General features: G+C 39.4%; 1 long non-coding RNA gene across 1 annotated transcript; it reads right to left on the bottom strand.

Annotated features, from left to right (window-relative positions):
- Positions 1–11: 11 nt before the first annotated feature.
- Positions 12–22,494, bottom strand: LOC117199526 (uncharacterized). Its single transcript, XR_004480764.2, has 6 exons — positions 20,098–22,494; positions 18,446–18,513; positions 16,978–17,084; positions 15,443–15,600; positions 4,279–4,330; positions 12–2,601 (listed from the first exon to the last, which is right to left on the bottom strand). It is a non-coding gene; the product is annotated as an uncharacterized LOC117199526 (long non-coding RNA).
- Positions 22,495–23,771: the final 1,277 nt, after the last annotated feature.

Here is a 23,771-nt window from a genome sequence, read left to right as displayed (position 1 = left end):
ATATTATTAATATGTTTTATCTTCTGATAGTTTCTGTTACCTTTGACTCTGCCCCCTTCAGGCAGTTAGACTGGAGGAGTTCATCCCCTCAAAGGAAGATTGTTTTACCAGAACTCTGAGAACCAGAGTGTTAAGGCTTAGATCCCAGGTAATTGACAAAAGAATCAGAGGAATATGTGACCAATCCCTACCATGAACCCTTGTCTTCATAAGTATGTGAATCACACACAAAACTAAAACATTTCACCCATCTGATTTGCCCGGAACCTCCTGACGCTGTATGCAATTCTGAACTGTGTCCCACCTTTGTCTAACTAATATTACTTGTGCCTACTCTCCTATGCAAGACCTGTAAAAAGTAAAATTATAAGTAGGTTAGTTTTCCTGTTCTCCAAGGGCTTAAAACCTCACAGAGGAAGTAAGAAATATATCCAGATAAGCCTAATACAAGGCATCATGTGAAAGTGCACCACTCAATCTAAAATGCCACCTCCCACAGCACCTATGTCCTTCACACCATCAAAACCTATTATTATTTTTTGGCGGGGGTTACTTGCATGTTAATGGTCTTCCCAACTAGAATAAGCAGGGATTAAGTCTGTCTCTATACAATAAGTATTCCAAGCATACAACACATAGCCTGCCTATTCAAAGCGCATTTTGTTGAATGAACGAAGGAAGGAAGGAATGAACTCATGCCAGGGTCTATTTTTGTTCTGTGATTATATCAAATTTTTTTTCTGCAAGAGTTTAGAGAAGTAGGCACCACCACCAACCGCTTCTAAGCCTAGGAACTGCCCCGGAATCTTCCTGCAGTTTTGGAGAGGGCTTGGAATAGATGTGCAAGGTGAAGCCAGCTCTCTGACTCTCTGGAGGCATTTGCACACAAATGCACAGGCTAGCCTTTGAGAACCACCCACTTGGCCCAACAGACTGACACAGTGAGAGTGTCTCAGAAATTCCCAGGAAGTACGGCAGCTTGCAGACAAGCTTTTGAAAACTGCTCCAGTGGGCTTCAGTGTCAACTCCTCTGACCTTCGAGGGCAGCTTTACAAGCTCCGCACTGGTGCACCCCACCTCACCATCCCCACCCCCAGCTCTTGCAAAAGTTGTGTAAGTTCCTAATTCTCAATTAACCTCTTTATATCTAGGACACAAAGAGGCGTTTCTGTTTTCCTGGCCAAACCCTGACTTGTCCACTCAATTAGGGAGTGTGAGTTTACCCTGCCCCTACATACATGAACAGTGTCTATTTCTGGAACATTCCATCTTAGTGATTCCAGATTAACTTTCCTATTGCACAAAAAGAAACCAGTCACATAGAGAAAACACTTTATTTTCACATAAGACAATTGATTTTCGGTCTTTAAGATACCAAGCTCGTTCTGCTTATTAAGCTCTCAATATTTCTGAATAATAATGCATTTTAATTCATGATGATAGTTTAGTTGGGCATCACCAATAACTTAAAATGAATCCATACCTCTTAGCAGGTATCTTTTTATTCCCATTTATAGGAAAAGCTGAGACATGTAAGAGCCAGTAGTAGCTCTGATATATCACAGTTCTTAGAAGTAATATTAAAATTCCAATATCATTTGAAATAGAAGCTTTCAAAAATAATGGTAATTTGGGGGGGCTTCCCTGGTGGCGCAGTGGTTGAGAGTCCGCCTGCCGATGCAGGGGACACGGGTTCGTGCCCCAGTCCGGGAGGATCCCACATGCCGCGGAGCGGCTGGGCCCTTGAGCCACGGCCGCTGAGCCTGCGCGTCCGGAGCCTGTGCTCTGCAACGGGAGAGGCCACAGCAGTGAGAGGCCCACGTACCGCAAAAAAAAAAAAAAGAGGTAATTTTTTATATGAATGTTATAAGGGACACCCTTTGAAACTTAACTTTAAACTTAAGAATATGAGCCACACATATTCAAGCGATTTTTTTGGGGGGGATGGGGGAGGCGCCATGCAGGCATGTGAGATCTTAGTTCCCTGACCAGGGATTGAACTCCGTGTCCTCTGCAGTGCCAGTGCAGAGTCTTAACCACTGGACCGCCAGGGATGTCCCCACGGTTAATTTTAACTCTCAGGAATATTTTATTGTATTTTCCTGAAAATTTTTACTCAAATTTTCCACCTGTGGCATTTCCCAATGCAAGTTGGTCCCGACGTCTGCCAGGTCCACAAGATTGCTCACAGATAATGCCAAGGGTGCAGCAGTAGCAACAGTATTGAAAAAATAATACAAATTTTTTAAAAAGATTACCCCCAATTGAGAACAGAGCGGCCCTTCCCTTTGTGGATTTATGGAACAGGCTTCTCTGGGCAATGTGTTCAATAACCTCAGGGTATTATAAACACAGAGCCATGAGGCTCTGAGACCCTGACTTTTCTGGGGTTCACACTGGCCTCTCCCCCTTGGGAGCTGCCACACTGCCCACAGATGGCTCGTGTCTTCCTCGCTTCTCATCCCAGGCTGCACCGGTGTCCCAGTGCTTGGTTTCCCACGCGTACGGTTCAGAGCTCCTCACTGTGCATCCCTGTGGCAACCAAATCTCCTCCACTGACGTCTTGTGCCCATGCATTCACTTTCTGTCATCTATGTTATCCTAAAGCAAGATGATGGAAAGGGGAAAGGGTCTGAACATTTAGTGAAACACAGGGTGATGTCCGTGAGAGTGCCAGAGGTGCTGATTCCAAGAAGAAGACTGGGTGACACGAGTCTCATATTCCTCTTTTGTCATGATTAATGCCAACTCTTACAGTAGCAGTGAGTAGTGACTGAAATAACGTGCACGAAGCATGAAGCACAGCGACTGTCACATGGGAACAACCATAACACTAGTGGAAACTAGCGCCGATTCAGCAATAAATGCTTTGGGGGAAAGGAGCCTTGCTATGCGACTTACCCACTGCGACTTGGGCCAGAACCCTTGGCCTCCCAGAGCCCTGTGGCCTCATCTGTCAGATGAATCTAGTGACACCAGTGCTGCTTATTCGTCAGCTCTGTGTAAAGCAAGTGAGAACACCTATGTGAAGGTGCACTGTAAACTGTATACCCCTAAACAAAAGACAGCCAGTGTAAGTCGCTCCCCTACCGGCCAAGCTTGCCTTGGTGAATTGGAAATCTTACGAGGCCACAGAATTAGAAGTACTGGGAATCACTGAGGTGGAATAATGATTATCAGATAACTTGTATTCAATTATAATGCCTTAAACCAGTTTGAATTGAAAACCTCTAAATAGAGACAAATCAAAGCATAACCTATTTTTGTCAAAAAAAGAAGTGGGCAGGAAAAAAAGAAGTTCTACCAAAGATGAAAAGTTGCACATGCTGTATGTAACTCTTTTACCGGGGGCAGGAAGTGCCTGGAGGCGAATCCCCCATATTCCTGAGCAGCAGTGTCCCCTGCGATGCACACACGGTGATACCTCCCAAACTCCTCTAGCTAAACTCCTACCTTGCAATTCCAGAATCACACAGTATCCCGTATGCTTTAAAAATATATCCATTTTACACGTACAAACAACTTAAGAATACATTGCAGAGATTGTTCAATCATAAGATTTGGCTTTTTTTTTTTTTTAATTAGATAGAATTACAAGAGGAAGGAGGAATGTCATTACAAAATCTGGGTGTATGGGAGGGCCAGAGAAGGACCGCAAGCAAACCTTAAGCTATGCTATCGGGCAGAATTGAAACAGGTCGTCAGGTTTCTGAGTGTGGAAAGGAAAGTTTCACTTGGACTCTGTTCAACAGGACATGGGCCTGGAAGGACCGCTTGAGTATTATGATAGAAAAAGCAGTTATATAAGTTGAACAAATGCTCCTTTTTTTCAGGAATGTCTTCACACAAGTTGAACAAACTGTCAGCAGCCTCAGGGAAACAGCCACTGGTAAAAAAGTTTGTTCAGTGCTCAGCTGAGAGGCATGTGTTGCAAAACTCTCCCCGGTATTTATTACCGTCGCCCTGCCCCCAGTGCACAAACACACAACCACACAGCAATGGGCCTGAAAGCGAACCAGATCAAAGTGGACTGCTCACTACCCTTTTGCCTTTCTGAGTTCCCGCCAGCAGGTCGGGCCGGTACAGGGAGGTGTGCCTCTTCCTCGTTCCTCCCAGGGCCATACCTGCTCTGGACAGAAACACAGGCCTCCACCTCCATGACCGTTCATCTGATAAAAGCCACATTGTTCAAAGCCACACTAGGCAAAGCATTGCAGATTGCACCGCGGGAATATCTCCGCAGCAGAAAGATGGCTTCGACGACCTCATCTTTCTTACCTCTCGTTCTAGGATCCTTTAGAACTTTTCAAGGGAAGAAATTCCAGGTGGGCTGAAGAGATGGAAGGGGTGAGAGAAAACAAACAAAAAAAGAGAGTAAAAGTCTTTTCAAATCACTTGACCTGTGTTATTAGTATCCCCACCCTAAGAATTGAATCTTCATTTACCGAAAATCACTTTTGCTTGTGCGTCACGTGAAATCTGAATTTCCCTTGCCGGCTTGTTTCAGGGTGCCAAGACCAGCATATTCGGATTTGTCATGTCATAGAAGTCAAAAAGAAGAGCGCATTTCCCTCCCAAGGGCTGTCCAGGAGCTATTTGCACAAGTTATGCAAAGGTTCGGGTCATTAGGTGAATGGAGCAGACACCTGCACCGTGGGATGTTAATGGAGGGCTGATTAATCTAATTCTTACCTCCTCTTTGAAAGAGGCTACTGTTTCTGTCTTGTGTGTCTGCGGGAAATGGGCCACATGAAGGGCATAACAACAACGACGATAAACCACCTGTGCTGAGCGCCCTGCACTTCTGAGGTCGCTTGGTGCTCACAACAGCGCTCGGAGGGAGGCCAGTGATGCCGCGGGTCCTGCACTTCCTTCCTGTGCACGCCCCGCAGCTGCCGGGTGACACACACGTCTTCCCCCAGCAGTGCTCTCTCCTCGGCTGGCATCTGTGGCCATTGTTCGCAGCGACTTCCGCCACCACTTCTTGACGTCACAGGATGTCGTGCTGCTGCTGCTAGGCTAGGGCTCCACAGCCACAAGGATTCTACCCTTTTCTATTTTTATACATCAACACAGATGTGCCTTTCTGGGAGTTGTTTTTCAGGGAATTTGTACCTCCTTTCTTTTCCTGGGCTGTTCTCACGCGCTTGTCATTCATTTCCCAGGCGCACGTAGTGCAGCTCGACGAAGGGATTTCTGAACTAGTGGCTAACTGTGCTGCAGGGCAATACTTCATTGAGGCAGTGTGTGTGGTGTGTGTGTGCGTGTGTGTGTGTGTGAGTCTGTGTTCTCAAATGAAGCTACAGTGTATAAAAGCACAGGCTTTGGAATCAAACAGACCTGGGTTAGAATCCCAGCTTTATCGCTGGTTCCTCTGGACCCTTAGAAAGATTACTTCATTTCCTTAAGCCTCGGTTTCCTTATTGGTAAAATGGGAATAATGATAACACCTAACTCAAATAGATGTTGTAAAAATTAAATAAAATTTTGTATAATATAGAGTTATTGTCACTTGAAAAATACTAGCTACGGTTATCACTATTTTTTCAGACTTTTACCCTGCAAACATCACCATCCACTTAAACTGTACTCTGTTATATGACCTCACCCTTCCATACTTAAGTGGATTCCCCAGGGAAACTTGCACTTACGTGTACAAGGAGAACTTTGCTTTGAAGCATTGTCTATAATAGTTGTTAGGGGCTGAATTACGTGTCTCCAAATTCGTATGTTGATGTCCTAACTCCCAGTACCTCAGAATGTGACTGTATTTGGAAACAGGGTCCTTAAGAGGTAATTAAGTTAAGATGACGTCATTAGTGTGGACCCTAATCCTGTATGACTGGTATTCTTATATGGAAAAGAGATTAGGAATCAGACACACACACACAGAAGGAAGACCATGGGAGGACACAGGGAGGAGACAGCCATCTACGAACCAAGGAGAGAAGCCTTAGAAGAAACCAAACCTGCCAACATCTTCATCTTTTTTTTTTCTTTTTTATGGCTGTGTTGGGTCTTCATTGCTGTGCGCGGGCTTTCTCTAGTTGCAGCGAGCCGGGGCTACTCTTTGTTGCGATGCCCGGGCTTCTCATTTCAGTGGCTTCCCTTGTTGCGGAGCACGGGTTCTAGGCATGGGGGCTTCAGTAGTTGCACCACATGGGCTCAGTAGTTGTGGCTCACGGGCTTAGTTGCTCCGCAGCATGTGGGATCTTCTCAGACCAGGGCTTGAACCTGTGTTCCCTGCATTGGCAGGCTGATTATTAATCACTGCACCACCAGGGGAGCCCAACATCTTCATCTTGAACTTCTAGCCTCCGCAATTGTGAGAAAATAAATTTCTGTTGTTTAAGCCACCCAGTCCATGTACTTTGTATGGCAGCCTTAACAAACTAATACAGTTGTCATTTTTTTTTCATAATCTGGTGTATCGTAATTGGATTAATCATGATCCTTGGTCCATGATGCCTGTTCAGCTTATATTCATTCACTTATTTTTAATAATGTAATAAACCTCTGTTTAACCCATCTCCCAAAACAAAAATAAAACTAGAAAATCACTCACATCTAATCACATATTCCCCCACCAACCTTACCGCTGTCTCCTAAATGTAAATAAATTACAGTATATTCATAGAGTGGAAAACTACACATCAGTGAAAGTGAATGAATTAAAGCTATAATTATTAACATACGTAAATCTCAAACACATATTACCCCTGGGGAAAGAGGGGAGATGGGGACAGGATTGGCGTGGGTACAGAAAGGGTTTCAATTGTATTTGCAATGCTCTATTTCTTAAGCAGAATGCTAGAATGCCAACAAATATTGTATCACTATCTATGCTTTTCTGTATGCCTAATTCTTTCATAATAACAAGTTTTATAAAATAATTTTTAAAGTACTTTTTCTGCAGCTTTGGTGTCATCCTCAGTAAAGGGGATTAAAGATAGGGAAGGAAGAGGTGCTGTGGCCTGGGAGGGACCTCATCATTCACTGCCATCCTCACCACTATGTCCCCCTTCTGAACAATTTGCAGAATTCTGTAGCTCTGGTATCTGTGACCTCCCTGACCTTGAACTTCACCAAGACCATCCTGATGGATCCACAGCCAGGCGGTTCTAGAAGTTATATTTCAAATCCTTGGTCCGTAGTTTGCCATTTGCCATGGAGGGCGGCTGTAGGTAACTAGGTAATATGTAACCACCAGGAGAGACATATGGCAAAATAAGTAAAGTGGAAACTATCATTGTTTTAGGAGTTTTAACTCACTGTAAACCAAGTCAACAAAAAGTAAATTCTGTCTAATGGAAAGCTTTAATTATATTCTAAAAAGGCTAATTTTAATATGCCAGATCAGGTTAAGAAAGAACCAACTGAGCTTTTATTCTCTAAAATCACAAAACAAAACTGCATTATGCAGCAGCACGAACTCGGAGAGAACTGAGATCAAATCCAGTCTGATGTAGACTTGCTCTTTGACTGGCAAATTACCTAAGCTGTGTGGGTCTCAATGTCCTTTTCCTAATATAGGAACAAGGATCAGTACTCGGCAGGGGTGCTGTAGAATTGCTGGAGGTGACACATGTAAAGCACCTTGCACAGTGCTGCCATGTGGCATGTTTCCAGCAGCTATAAATCCATCCCTTGCACCCTCAGACAGTTAAATTATCCAAGATAAACAAGAAATTTAAAAGAAACCAAATTGTTATTACTGCAACTATTCCTGCGATTCCCTTAAAGTCTTCAATGTCCCAGCAAAGGCAGGAAATGAATGTGAAGGAGTAGAGGGGACAGGGGTTCACAACAAATATATGAATTTCTTTTTACTGCAGGTTCCTAATCCTTCTTAAGGTATGGGCTACCAGTGAACGTACAGGATCAAAGCAGATTCAAGGGAGAAAAAGACATTTACCAAATGGTAAATGCTAAATAATGAGGGAAATATTATAATAAAGATATTTAATCTGATAAAAAGAGATGTCTAATGTGGTTTTATTTGTGTCTCTACATTTTCCTTTAAGAAGGAAAAATGTCAAAAAATGTTCTTACAGTTTTGAAGACCAGACAGAGCAAGAGGATGTGGATTTGAATTAAATCAGAGAGATTTCAGTTAAACTTAAGAAAAAAACATTCTTCACCATCGGAGATAAAAACCACTACAAACAGTTATAGAATTTCCATCCCTAGAGACCTTCGAATGGATTATTATTTGTGCTGAATATTTTGGAGTATTCCTTGCTAAAAAACAAATAAATCCTTTTCAAACCCTATGGTTTAAAAATATCTATCTATCTAAAGATATAGATATATACAGATCTGCATTGCACATGGTAATGGATAGCTGTATATAATATCCTAAAATGTTACTTTGAATTTTTATCAAAATTCTAATGCTAAATAAACAATTTTTAGATCCTGCTTATTTTAAGCACAAATACTGTATCAAAAGCGTTTTCCCATGTTACTTAATATTCTCTGAAAATATTAATAGTCCCTCATCATTTGGTTGTTTCAGTTTTTTCTTTACTATAAACAACTGTGTGATGAACATTCTTGAACATAAACATTTTTGAAACTCTTTTTTGTCTGTTGCCCTCCAGAAAATGTGTACCAAGTTACACTCCAAACAGAGCTACCTACTTCACTTCACCCTCAATTGCTCTAAGACTAACATGTATAACCTCTTTGTCTTTATGTTTAGCAGGGAAATAGTATCCCATTGTTGTTTTAATATGCATATCTTTGATTACCAGCGAGGCTAGAGAGTTTTTTAATAAGTTCATTCACAGCCAGCTTTATCCTGAAAAACTTTTATAAATAAAAGCCAGCCTTCTAAAGAGTCCTCTACTTACTTGTCTCTGCAGAGACCCTTGAGCAATAGTCTTAATTCAAATTTAGCGTCGGAAATCAAAGTTAGGCAGTAATTTATTGATTCAGAACTCTTCATACTAGGTCCATGCCAGTTACTTACACCAGGTTTTTCAGTTCTCCTTAGAAACATAAAAATCCTGGAAGTGAAGGAAGGGGGAGCTGGCTTCTTAAACAGACCCATTTTCACGGTGAGGCTGAAAATCTTCCCTGAAACAGTGGAAGAATAATTTTTTTTTTTTTTGCGATACGCGGGCCTCTCACTGCTGTGGCCTCTCCCACTGCAGAGCACAGGCTCCGGGCACACAGGCTCAGCGGCCATGGCTCGCTCCGTGGCATGTGAGATCTTCCCGGACCGGGGAACGAACCCGTGTCCCCTGCATCGGCAGGCGGACTCTCAACCACTGCGCCACCAGGGAAGCCCAATGGAAGAATAATTTGATGAGAGGTTTTTAGGTACTTTGGCATCAGAAGGCCTGTATCTTACCCAGTTGCAAACATTATGCAATCTATATTGCATAATGCAATACATTCAATTACAGCACACCTTTATTCACAAAAGAATGACCTTAGTCTTTATAGAAACTCTCATGTTTAATTTAAAATATTTAATTGTTTTTCTTTATTAAATAATATTTCTAGAACAATTAATGAGGGCACCAGTAAAAATAACCTAGATAGAACATTACCTATATTAGAACATGCTTAAAAGATAATTTTGAAAAGTTCAAATCCTAAATGGAGTATATACATTTTAATAACGGGAAGCTATTATTTCTATTATCTTATAATTATTAAACTCTAGACATCAAACATGAGCTTTAATGAACAAAATTCTGCCATTTTTTGGTCACTCATCCTTAAATAACCATCAGGGTAGGGAGTTTTTCTCTCTATTCTCAATATAAAAACTACAGGAGCTTTCAGCCATGATGGAGTAACTAGAACCAAAATAGCTCTTCCTCTCTCCAAAATAATTATAAAATTGAACAAAATAAATGTTTCCAGGAAATGGTTAACAGGCAGTACAAGACAGTAATCCCAGAGGGAATATTCAAAATTTCCTCACCAAAATGAAGAGAAAGGGAGTCCAAGCAGACCATGGTATTTTGGCTAAGCTGAGAAAGCAGAGAGCAGAGATTCAGGGCAGCTAGAATGGCTGGGATTTTCAGGGCAAGGCCACTGGACAGGAGGGAGCTGTGCAGGAGGAGGGCCTTGGAAGTCTGTGTGGGAGTCTCCAATGAGTCTGTTTGAGGGTTGTGTTGTAGACACAGGCTGAGTGAGTGATCTCACTCAAGGCTTACCAGATAGCAGCTGCTAGAGTTGAGAACAAAACAAAAATACTAGAAATTGAAAGCTGATGGGGGATGTGAAAGCCCCAGCCCTGCCAGAATGGAGATATCTAATTAACACCCCATTAACACCCTTGGAATTCATCTGAAACAGTGGAAGTCCATGTCTTAGTAAAACCTACTGTAAACCTGCTTTAACCAACCTAAAATCTAGCCTAGGCAAGATCTGTAGGGAAGACAGAGATTAAGCTTTACCAATTAGAGGAGCTTCAGATATACTTTAAACTTTCCAAAGATACAAGTTCAAGGTAATTGGCCAAAACTGAACTGCCTGCAAACACAAGAATTAACATACTTTACAGAAAGATAACAGAATCCAGAGTCTTTACAACCATGTCAATAATTATATTAAGTGCATATGGACTAGACACCCCAATTTAAAAGCAGACATTGTCAGACCAGATAAAAATGCAAAATCCAACTGTATACATATTAAATGTAAAGAAATAGATAACTCGGGCATAAAAGGTAATTAAAAAGTCATACAAATAGTGAATGTAAGAAAGCTAGAGTGGCTATATTAATATCAGACACAGTAAACTTCAAGAAAAAGAGTATTATAAGAAATAAAGCAGGATATTATATAATAATAAAAGAAGTTTGTCAAAAAGACATAACAATCTTAAATACGTATGCACCTAATAACAGAACACCAAAATTCATGAAGCAAAAACTGACAGGCTCAAAAGGAGAAACAGGCCAATCCACATGTTCAGAGATTTTAATACTCCTCTTTCAGTATACTTGATAGATAAACAAACTCATGATGGGTATAGATTATCTAAATAGCACAATCAATCACATTAACCTAATTAACATTTACTGACACTACACCCAACAACTGCTGAAAACACATTTGTTTTCCAGAGCACATAGAATGGTCACCAAGATAGACCATATGCTGAGCCATAATATAATTCAATGAGTTTCAAAAAGTTTAAATCTTACAGCAAACGTTTTCTGGCCACAATGGAAAAGAAATAACATTGAGTGCTTATGTGGGCAGGTAATGAAAAAGGATTCAAGATAATTGTGTCTAGGAAAAAAAACATTCATCAAGATTAGGATGAGCAGCGAAAATAATTTATGTGAAAAGAAAGAAGAACTAAAAAGACTGAGAAGTCTTAGAAAGAAGAAAATGATAACAATCAGAAAAAAAGAGAGGTTCTGTGAAGGAGATACAAGAGCCTTTATTTTTATTCTTCTCAAAGTGATCCCAGTAATGAGACAGCTGTTAGCAGTGCAGGTCACTAGACCCTCTAGGTTCTTCAGGAACATTTTTAAATGAATATCTTTGAAGTTTTATCAGTGTTCCTGAATATGGGAGACCTGGGGCTCTTGCTAAACTACAGATTCCTATTGAATACATCTGGGCTGGGGCCTGACATTATGCATTTCTAAAAAGGCCCCACTTGATGCTGACACTGCTAATCTGTAGACATTTTGTGTAGGAAGCTTTAGAAGAGACTATGTCTTGCCGTCTGCCCATCCAATCTTGTAAAAAAATTGAATCACATGGGCAAAGCCAACAATATTTTCTCATTCTGCAGCCCTTTCATCATTAATTAAAGCTGATTTTATAGAATGCATAAAATATATATTTTAATGTGTTTGAATCTTTAAAGTGATTTTTACCACAAACAAGGAAAAAATAGGAAAGAAATGGGGAGGAGATAGCTGAGCATGGAGCAATTGGTGAAACAAAAATAAAGTAGGAAACTAGGTAGAGTGGCCCTTTATTTCCTATGTCTTGTAATGGGGACAACACTCCCTACCATTATTTTCCAGGAGAAGGACTTTGGGTTTCTCAGGTGGCAAATCCGATGTAATTAAAAATACTTAAAATTTGCACTCATGAGATATGTTATAGGCAAACAAATTTTTGATAAAATTGTGAAGAAGATGTGACCATATGAAAAAGGATCTATACATATCTCCTGGAGAGAAATTTGATGGCTACTAGACTCCTTCAGGACTTGATGACCAGCTGAGGGAAATGACAAAGAGAGATCCTTTGAAACTCACAGCATAACAAAAGGAGGTGTATAGTACAATAAGCTCTTTGGTCACTGAAAGACTGTATCAATGCACTCTGCTTTTTCTTTCATGTCAGTTACCATGGAATTTAAAACCAAAATTTATATTAATTCAAACCATGCCAATTGTATTCTTTCCTTCAGTCATAGATTCATTCAACCAATGTTTGATAACACCTAGTGGTTGCAGGCATGGTATTTTTACAACAGCATTTATCTAAAAAAGAGTTCATGTTCCCCAGAAATTCTTTTCCAAGTAAGGTAATTTTTAACTTTTATTTGGAAATAAATTTAGACTTACAAAGAAATTGCAATAGTACAAAGAGCAGCATATGCCCTTTACCCAGATTCTCCTATCGTTAACATTTTGCCCCATTTTCTTTATCATTCTCAACCGTTTGAGACTACATTACATACCTCATGGACCTTTACCCTAGACGCTTCAGTATGTGTTTCCCAAGAATAAGGATATTCTCTTACATAGCCACAGTCCAGTTACCAACTTTAGTAAATTTAACATTGATGCAATATTCTAGCTAATCTATCATCTGTATTCCAAATTTGTCACTTGCCCCCAAAATGTCTTTTATAACATTTTTTTCCTTCAGAACTGAATTCAGTCTAAGGTTAGGTGTTGTATTTAGTTGTCATGTTCCTTTAGTGTCATTTGATTTTGAAAATTCCTTTAACCTTTCTTTGTCTTTTATGACATCGACATTTCTGAAGAATTTATTCTTTTCTTTTTAATAGAATGGTCTTTATTTACAGTTGTTTGATGTCTCCTCATGATTAAGCTCAGATTATGCATTCCTGGCACGAATTTTATATAAGTGATGTTATGTCCTTCTCAAGGTATCACATCCAGAAAGGACAATACTTTTTAAGTAAAAAAAGAAAACAAAAAACATAGGTCTTAATAGACTAAATATTCAATATAAAAATAATCTCCTGTTAATTTAATATGCTTTTTCTAAATGAAGTAAAATGTTTTTATTACATAAAATAACTCTTTATGTTTAGAACAAGTAAGCAAGCCAACATTTTATGCATATATTTTCTGAGATTTTCTGTTGACTACCTTTTCTGTGATTTTGTTTTATCATCAAGCATTCAATAGCTGTGGGCTATTCAGTAGCCTACGATAGCTGTAGGAGTGAAACATCCAGAATTATTTTTATAATATTCATTAAATTACTTCAAGTGAGTTTTCAAAAATTGTCTTCTTTTTCAAATATATTTGAAATTAAGATATCCAAAATGAAAATATTTGCATTTGTCCCCATGTCACTGGCTTTTTTAATCATAACCTTCACTGAATTAAATGAGCCATTTAGGTCTTGTTGCAACAGACATTAACACTTTGTCTCTGAATTGACACTAAAACTACCATTAAATATGGTATGATTTCATGAGACTGAGGCTCTGGTTCACTACACGTCTGTATTACAGATGAATTCTAGAGAAAAAGTGCATCCTGACAGATGGTTTCAGTTCATTGTACTTTTTCTTAAAGAACATTTGTTTTCGATTTGTCTATAAATAATGAAAGAAAACACAGCTGAGGAGCCCAGTGTGATTTTCATAGAAGGCTCATTTTTGGAAATCTGATAAGCTTATAACCACATATGTTTAAAATCATTCTAGTATAAAATTAAGAAACTTGGGGTGGGGGAATCCTACTTGTCAGGCAACTCAATGTTTACTTTATCTATCGATTACTTAGCACTATTTGTCAAACATTTTGTGTTTTTAGAAATTTTAGGGAAAAATTTAAATACATGTTAAACTTAACAATGCTTATTAAAAAATTTGAGCATGTAGATAATTATTTATGAATCATACTTTAAGGTTGTAAGTACATAGGCAAATAGAAACAAAAAATGTATGTGTTAATAATGTAGAATAAGAGAATTCTGCATGTGCACATGGACATGCTGGAAATAGAGAAACACATCTGCACATGTGGGCACAGTGGGCATAGGTATGTTTGTATCGTTAAGAGGATCTGTCTTATACAATTCTTCTTAGAAAGGCATAAACTTAGCAATACAAATCAAACAAAAAAAGAAATTTTAAAAGGTCTTCAAAAAAAAAAAAGGTCTTCAAGATAAAATATACTTTTCTTTCAGGCAACAATCTAGCCAACAGAATTTAATTTTATGTGTTCTATAAATTCTTCAGTAGATAACAATTGCGACCAAATCCTTACTTATGTCAGACAAAATGTTCTGCTGTGGAAACTCAACAAGCAAATTCCAACCGGAAATAAGTTTGTTACAGGCACGTATTAATCATTCTGGAAGGTAGTGTGAGCAACTCAAATCACAGTTTCGTTAAATTAATTTCGAGCTGAATTTCAAACACTGAATGAGATATTTAAGAGCCTTCGGTAAGAATTTAAACAATAGCTTTAAATAGTTTAAGAGAACTATTCTTTAACATACATTTTTATTAATATTATGCCTCCTACTATCCAGTTTATAAAGGTAAACTTTAACAGACCACAGTGACAAAATACACACTTCACATTAATGTTCAAAACTAAATCTAAAAATTTCTCTTCATCAACTTTGAGTAATACATTTAGGACTGGAAGAAGCCAAAAGAGTCCTTCCTTGGTTTCTACCTATTGCTCTAAGAAAATATACAAAAGCTAAAAGCTCTCCTTCAGAACTACCCAGCATGTCATCTGTCCCTTGGACATACAAAGATAATCCAAATGTATGATTCCCCCCAAATTGAAATCCTAGATAAACATGGCGTACTTCACAATTCTTTTTTTTTTTAAGGATTAAAAAAAAAAATTTTATTGGAATATAGTTGCTTTACAACGTTGTGTTAGTTTCTGCTGTATAGCAAAGTGAATCAGCTATATGTATGCATATATCCCCTCTTTTTTGGATTTCCTTCCCACTTAGGTCACCACAGAGCACTGAGTCGAGTTCCCTGTGCTACACAGTAGGTTCTCATTAGTTATCTATTTTATACATAGTAGTGTATATATGTCAATCCCAACCTCCCAGTTCATCCCACCTACCCCCTTTCCCCCCTTGGTGTCCATACATTTGTTCTCTATGTTTGTGTCTCTATTTCTGCTTTGCAGATAGATTCATCTGTACTGTTTTTCTAGATTCCACATATATGTGTTAATATACTATATTTGTTTTTCTCTTTCTGACTTACCTCACTCTGTATGACAGTCTCTAGGTCCATCCACATCTCTGCAAATGGCACAGTTTTGTTCCTTCTTAAGGCTGAGTAATATTCCATTATATATATGTACCACATCTTCTTTATCCACTCCTCTATAGATGGACATTTAGGTTGCTTCCACGTCCTGGCTATTGTAAATAGAGCTGCAATGAACATTTTGGTACATGACTCTTTTTGAATTATGCTTTTCTCTGGGTATATGCCCAGTAGTGGGATAGCTGGGTCATATGGTAGTTCTATTTTTAGTTTTTTAAGGAAACTCTGTACTGTTCTCCACAGTGGCTGTATCAATTTACATTCCCACCAACAGTGTAAGAGGGTTCCCTTTTCTCCACACCCTCTCCAGCATTTATTGTTTGTAGATTTTTTTTGATGATGGCCATTCTGACCTGTGTGAGGTGATACCTCATTGTAGTTTTGATTTGCATTTCTCTAATAATCAGTGATATTGAGCATCTTTTCATGTGCCTCTTGGCCATCTGTATGTCTTCTTTGGAGGAAATGTCTATTTAGGTCTTCTGCCCATTTTTGGATTGGGTTGTTTGTTTTTTTGATATATTGAGCTGCATGAGCTGTTTGCATATTTTGGAGATTAATCCCTTGTCAGTTGCCACAATTCTTCTAATAAAGAATTGCTCTTTGGTCAAAAGGTACAAACTTCCAGTCATAAGGTAAGTAAGTTCTGGGGAAGTAATATTCAGCATGGTGTCTATAGTTAACACTACTGTACGGCATGCTTGAAAGTTGCTATGAGAGTGAATCTTACATATTCTCACCACACACACAACTGAACTTACATGAGGAAACGGATGTGTTAACTCGTCTTATTTGTGAATCATTTTGCAGTATATACATGTATCAATTCATCACGCTGAAGACCTTAAACTTACACAATGTCATGCTACTTATCTCTCAGTAAAGCTGGGAAAATAATTAATTAATTCATTTTAAAGAATCACTTTACAGTGGTCATCAGATTAACTTCCTTTTTAAAAGACTTCTCGCATACCATTTCCAAAGCCAAATGAGTGGAAACTGGTCAAAGCTGAGAGAAAGGTGAACTCTGACAACTCACAGACTCAACCTTGCTGTTATTGATGGAGAAACATATGAAGGCATCCTTTGTCATAGTAGTTTTCTTTAGATTTTGCACATTTTTGCCAAAGAATCACTGAGATACAAATGTCACACAAATGAGTAAGACAGAGGATTTCCTTCTGAACACAATTGACAGAACAGGTGCTGTCTAAAATGGAATTTATCCAACCGCCAAGGAAGGATGCACTTCACATTTGTCAAAGGTTACTCACATTTCTCATCAAACACAAAGAAGCTGCTTGTACCATAAAATAGAAAATGTCAGAATTTGGAGAATGGCAGAGTAGTTAGGAATGTGGACCTGGGAGCCAACCATCAAGTTTAAATTCTAAATTTGCTGTTAATTTGCTGTGTATTCTTGGGCACTTAGTTTCCTTTATCTGTACAATGAGAATCATACTACTTACCTCTAGGGTCATCATGAGGATTAAAGGAACTAGTGTACGTGAAGTACTTAGAACGCTACCCGGAACAAATCAGTGCTCAAAACTATTCCTTATTATTATCTTCTTTCCTAGAGCAACACAACATGAGGGAACACATTAGCCAAAATCTTCTTTCACCAAAGATTGGCAATTTGATTTCTCGCAGTTGGCCTGATCCCGGCATGTCTATTCAGCCAGTTTTACCTTCACGAAGAGCTTTATTGTTGTTGTTATTATTATTATTAAAATCACTGTTTGGCTTGATCTCATCTTAATAGGCAAAGCACACAACTCTAAAACAACGTTGGGTTTATTTAGTGCAATCTCCATTTCAATCTCAGTTTCCACAGTGTTTTATGTTGATCAGGCCACAAACAGCTACTGAGTATTGAATCAGCCCTTAACACTCTGCAAGGCACAGTGAGAAAACATTTCGGAGGCTTCCGGTCTTATTAAAGAGGCTAGATTTAATGACCTGAAATGATTAACGAACAGCCCCTTCAATACTGTCCTTGGTCACATCCTCCTTGCTTAAACTTCCTCTACCACACTAGGTGCAAAGTCTGGATCTCCACAGCTTTTTGTTTCCTCTGTTTTTCTCAGTCCCAGAACTTCTCTGCCTCGACGGTAAGCAAGTTCAAGTTCACTCACCCTTACAAGACCCTTGCTGCCGCTCAGTATGTTTCTTCATCTTTTAAATCCTTTTCACACTTCCTAAAACTGCTCTAATAATGGGTATACGGAAGGAAATACAGGTTCTACAATCAAGAGACTTGGAGTTTAATATGAGCCTATAAGTAAGTGTGTTACTATTTAAGCCTCAATTTCCTTATCAGCAAAATAGGTAGAATAAAGACTTTATAGTGCTGTTGTGGAGATTAAAAGAAAGTGTATGTGAAGTGCCTACACAGTACCTCCATCACAGAAGACACTCAACGGCTTCTTCAGGCCCTGCCACCCCTCCCACTCAGAAAACCCCCTTGGGTACCACTTCACTGAGGAAACAGAAACCATTTTGCATGAGCGGTCTCTTACTTTGATTTAAACTTTCAAAACCATGGCTCTCTATTCCTCTCTTCTCCTTTCCCTCCTGCCTTGCGGGAAGACAGATCTCTCCCATCCAGAGCTCACACCTCCGCTCCCTCCCTAATTTACTTAGCAGGCATTATCATCTGTTTATTTTGTGCCAGGAACATTCACGGTACTAGTGATTCAGAGGGGTGCTGCCTTCAAGAGTTGGGGCGGGGAGAGGGACAAGCAAACAGGGTCACAACACAATGAGGTCCACATAAGGAGGGCCAGGAACTTAAGAGAACAACAGCAACAAAACAAAACAAACAAACAAAAAAACCAGCTAGCAAAGCAATTTGATTTTCCGTCCTTCCATCTCATCACACCAGAAGATAAAACCACCTAAAAACGAAACTTTTGCCTTCTAGGGTCCACTCACCTGGATTCTGTTTACAGTTTAAGAACACAGCAGATTCACCAGTGTCACAAGGCCCTGGGAACCAGCACCTGTGGGCACAAATGAACACCTTAGCCTTTCCAAGCTTAGACAACCTGCTCGACCCACCACTGAACATTCCGCTCTGATTTATTCAGCAGTGACACCCATCCCTACCTGCGTCCCTGTCCCCTACACACACGCACGTGTGCACACACACACACACGCCCCTGCAGGGACAAACTTCAGTAGTCACCTCAACCCTCACATATACCCAGTTACACATCACATTCATTCATTCCATTACTCATATGCAGAAAATAGTCACTCAACTTGCTTTCTCAACCCCCAAGCTGCTTTCTCTGACACCTCCAGTCCTTTACTTCTCCTGGCTTTTGATACTCTGACTTCAAACAGCCACATGCATGCCTCCCCCAACGTCCTCCACATGAGCTGAGTGTCCTGTTCGTAACCAAAGTTCATAAGTTTTCATGATTGCTGCCTCTGCTTTCTCTCCTAAGGCATTCATAAGGTGGCTTCTAACCCTATACTTTCAAAAGCCCACTATGGTCTTCCAGTTTACAGATGCGGTGGTCTATTCTCAGGCGTCCTTTTCTCTGCAGTGAACCTCTCTGAGGATTTTTTTTGTCTTTGTTTGCTCCATCCTCCTTTCTGCCCTGTCTCCTTTTTTTTTTTTTTAAATAGAACAATGCTTACCCTATTGCCATCTACTTCTAATCTCCTTCCTTACTTTCTCGTTTTCTTTCCCATCTCAGAAAATGAGTAGTTTCCAAAATCTAGTCCTTGTTGAGTGATCTTATTCATTTCCAGGCCTTCAGCTAGCACTCAATATCATTCCCAAATTTCCATTTCTACCTAGGGCTCACTCTGGAACCCAAGTCTTGCAACCCAAGCCACCTATGTGACATTACCAATGCAATGAACTGCAGTCATTTCAAACATCCCATCTAAAAAAGTTCACTACTTATACACAAAACCCCAGATTCTTCTCCTGGCTCCTCCATGTCTCCTACTCATCAAACTTGAAATCTCAGAGTGATTTTTCAATCTGTTCCCTTATAACACCTTAGCCTTTCCGAGCTTAGACAAATTTCCAAATCCTGTAAGTACTCCCTTGCCACTGTCTCTCACATCTGTCTCCACTTTGCTCTTCTCACTGTCTTCACCTCATCAAGGCCTTTACACACACCTAGAACACAGCAACTGTCTCCTAACCAGTTTCTCTGCCTCAGATATTCCATCCCCACCCGATCTGTCCCGTACGTTTCCTGTAAATGAGTCTTTCCACGTGATAATATCATCACCCTGCCCAAACTTCTTCCACGGCTTCCCCAAACATACACATATCTATAAGCTGATCATCAGGGCCTAACACACTTTTTAGATTCACCTGCCACAACTCTTCTTTCGGGTCAGACTGCTCCGTTAGCCAAGCTCCAAAACACTTTTGTACCTTTGGTCACCGTTCCCTAGAAGACAACACGTGTTCCCTCGCCATTTCACTTCTAGCCAAATACTCCCCATTTCTTCAAGGCTTGTTTCAAGCCCACCTCCCCCCGATTCTAAGATCACTCTCACTTCCAGTGATCTCTGAAGCATCCTGAATCCTAGCACTCTTTATCTCTCCCACTCACCTCTTCACTAGCTTGGTGGCTCCTTGTGAAGTCAGTTACATTTTTATATTTATCTCTTGGGTTTGGAGGTCTTTGAGGAAGAGTGTCATGTTATCCTTTAGGAAGATTACTCTTGTGGTGGCTTGCAGGATGGATTGGGTGGAGATGGGTGGCTGCAGGCGAGGAAACCAGCTAGTAACCGATCCCAGGGTCAAGACGTAAGGTGATGAGAGAAGAGTAGAGATACATTTACTGAAGAGCTGCCTCCCAAACTGGATTTGGGAGCATAGTACAAAATGAAAGATAAAATGCATTTGTATTACAAGATTAGAGAACACCACGAAGGCTTTATTTCATAAGAAAAAAAAATGAAAGTTAGCAGGATTTTAGGAAAAAATAGTGAGAACATCAATATGGTTCACTTGGGGATTTTGTGGTCAATGTGTTATCAAGGAAAACTGTTGATATTGAACTTTATAGTTTTACCAGTGTTTCAGTGTGAATTTTTCCCTCCTGGTTAACTTTAAAACAAATGCGGTATAATGGCAAATTACATATTTAAATTTGGTTAGGATCCAATAAGCAATTCTTTGTTTATTCCCTACTACTTCCTGTGATAGGAAATTATAATTCAACTCAAGCACTGGTGAAAAGAACTGATTTTTATAGAACATTATCTTTAAATGATAATAAGCCTGAATGTACAAACCTTTTACTATTCAAATCATCTATATTCATTTAGTGCTTAATTCAGCTCCCCAGAGCATAATTGTTTGAAATTCTACTTTGGTAAATAGGCAAACCAAATCCAGTCGCTATGGTAATTTGGGCTTCCTTGGTTATATTTCCCACAGTTCTTTCATGTTAATAATTGTTTTCCCTACAGGTGAAATGTCAATGACACTGATTTTAGCATCCTGTATTTGCAATAGCTGATCCCTTATCAGAGCCCCTATTTTATCAATTGAAAAGTTCAAGGGAAGGTTAGCCCTGATATCTGTAGCAATGCAATGCAATGCTCCTGCACGTTTTTTTCTTTTCCTCTTTTCAGCTTTGCTGATTTTTGTGTTTATTTTCTCATGGTTTCAAAACTTACTCTACCAAATTCCCAAGTCTGGAGTTATTTTCTGTCACTGCAGTCATTGAAGCATAGTATTGTTTTGTTCGCCATCCGGAACATCCTCCAGTTCCACGCAGAGGGGAAGAAGAGGAGAAGAAAGGGGGAGCAGGTGCAGAAGTTCTATTCACAAGGGCACTGACCCTCAGCAGGGGCGTGACAGGGCTTTAAAATAGGATTAGACACCCAAACAAGAAAAAGGTCACACTTGACATTTCCACTGGAAATACCAATGCAAATAGAGCTGATCCTAGGAACATTTTTCACACATACACAGACACACATACACACACACACACAATTTTAGATAGGTCCAAGAGAAAAATGATGGATTTCAATTAATTATTTCCCTAAAAGCTCGAAAAAGCAACTATTGGAAACAAGGCTTGACAACAACAGCAAATATGATCAAAAAGCTCACTTGAAAATGTTTTTTTTCTCTTTAACTTATTTGTTATTTCTAAGCTTTGCTCTTTATCATGGGAAGAAAAATAAGAATGGAGGTGATGGGGAAAATGACATAATGATTTGGAATCTTTGATTCAAACTCATTTGTTTTTAAAAATTTAGTCCCTAATCATATCAACCCCATTTCTACCTGCAGTTGTCTCATCTGTCTTCTGCATAGTTGATGATAGATTAATAACTTTTTTCTGTCTATTTTCTATTTGTATATTCAAAAGTAGCTGACTGGAGCATCTAAGACCAAAGTAAAATTTGGAGACACCTAGAGGACGAAATCTATCTCATGCTGCTTCAGGATTCACCAATACATATTGAAGATTTCCAAATCATTCACCAAAAAGCAGATTGTCCATTGAACTCATAGCATTACTCTGAAGGACTCATGTACCTTCCAGCTTCAAAAACGTACATCTTCATTGGTGCAACTGAGATTGAGACATATGTGACCATTAACGATGCCCCCAAAAGTAAGCCAGACCAACATAGATTTATTCCCAATACAAAGAATTCTTGGAGGAACAAGTAAATTCTAGAGCCTTCATGAATACTGTCACCCAAAGCCAGTCCAAGAAAAATGTACCTGCTGTGTATACTCAGATGTTAACATATTAGATATATATTAAAGGAGGTTCACATATACACAAATTGTTTGTTAAGGTTCTTGAACGTTTGTTTATGGAAAAACATGTAAGTCAATTCTACCACAGAGAAATTAAAACCCTTTAAATGAAGAACTTTCCTGACCTGGATGGTGGGACACGGGGGAGCAGGGCCAAACTCCACTCCCGTCCAGTGACCATAGGTTTTGAAATTGTCTGTCAAACTCAAATGATGTCCTGTGCAGTCTTTTATTAGTCAAAGTTACGTAGAGCTGCCACAGTATCTAACTGGTACAAGATTACCTGGGCTAAATAACTGAGTTTCAACCAAAAGTAAAAGCAGAAAAAAGAAAAAGAAAAAAGTAATCCTTCCATGGGAAGAGGTATGATTCCATTGTTATTTGAAATTATAAAAATAAATTCAAGGACTCTCATAAATACCTAAGTCAGCTCCTAAGGACTCCATATCTCAACCTACGAGACCTTCCATAAAAACTGACGCAGCTCCCACGAAGTCTGGCTGACTTTAGCCTGGTACATGCCTGACTACATTCTCGTCTCACAAGTTGAGTGTATTAATCTAAATTGCTCCTTTACTCTTAATGAAATCCAAGAACCTGTCATTGAGGAAAATATTCTTTATTAAAGATCAGCTTTAAGGTCACAATGGCAAGATTTTTTTAAAATCACATATGGTATTCAGAATGTGTGGATATTAACTGTAATGGAGACCGTGAAGAAAGTGAGAAATAGACTTTAGCTTAAGCTGAATTTTGGAAAGCCTCTTCTTTGCTGAAATTATTGTGATTTACCAGTCAAGAGAAAGAATTTGTGTAAATTACCTTTAAAAATATTCTAACAGCAATATCTAATTTTACCTTCCGATGTGTGGCAAAATAATCCACCGAAGTACTTATATGGCTATTACCACTGGAACCAATTAAGAGTTTAGCAGAAGATGCAATATTAAACTGAAATGTGACTTGGGACTCTTGATGACCATATTACGTAAAGAAGTTAAGGCAAAAATTCATAATTACAAGGATATCATTTATTTTTCTTTACTAAAGAGCTATAGGACTTTATGAGAAAATGTAAAATGTGTCTCGGGAGATACAGGGAGACCAGAAAAAAAGGGATCAGATCACTTATTCAAAACTCTTAGATTACATGGAAAGGGACGAGAATACGTATATTTTTTTAATAAATTTATTTATTTTACTTACTTATTTTTGGCTGCATTGGGTCTTCATTGCTGCAGACGGGCTTCCTCTAGTTGCAGTGAGCGGGGGCTACGCTTCGTTGCGGTGCACGGGCTTCTCATTGCGGTGGCTTCTCTTGTTGCGGAGCACGGGCTCTAGGCGCGTGGGCTTCAGTAGTTGTGGCGCACGGGCTTAGTCGCTCCACAGCATGTGGGATCTTCCCAGACCAGAGCTCGAACCCGTGTCTCCTGCATTGGCAGGCGGATGCTTAACCCCTGCGCTACCAGGGAAGCCTGAGAATATTTTTTAACT

Source organism: Orcinus orca, chromosome 4 (genome assembly GCF_937001465.1).
Source record: "Orcinus orca chromosome 4, mOrcOrc1.1, whole genome shotgun sequence".
Classification (NCBI taxonomy): Eukaryota; Metazoa; Chordata; class Mammalia; order Artiodactyla; family Delphinidae; genus Orcinus; species Orcinus orca.
The sequence above is the reverse complement of the archived record's forward strand: the minus strand, read 5'-3'. Positions and strand labels throughout refer to the sequence as shown.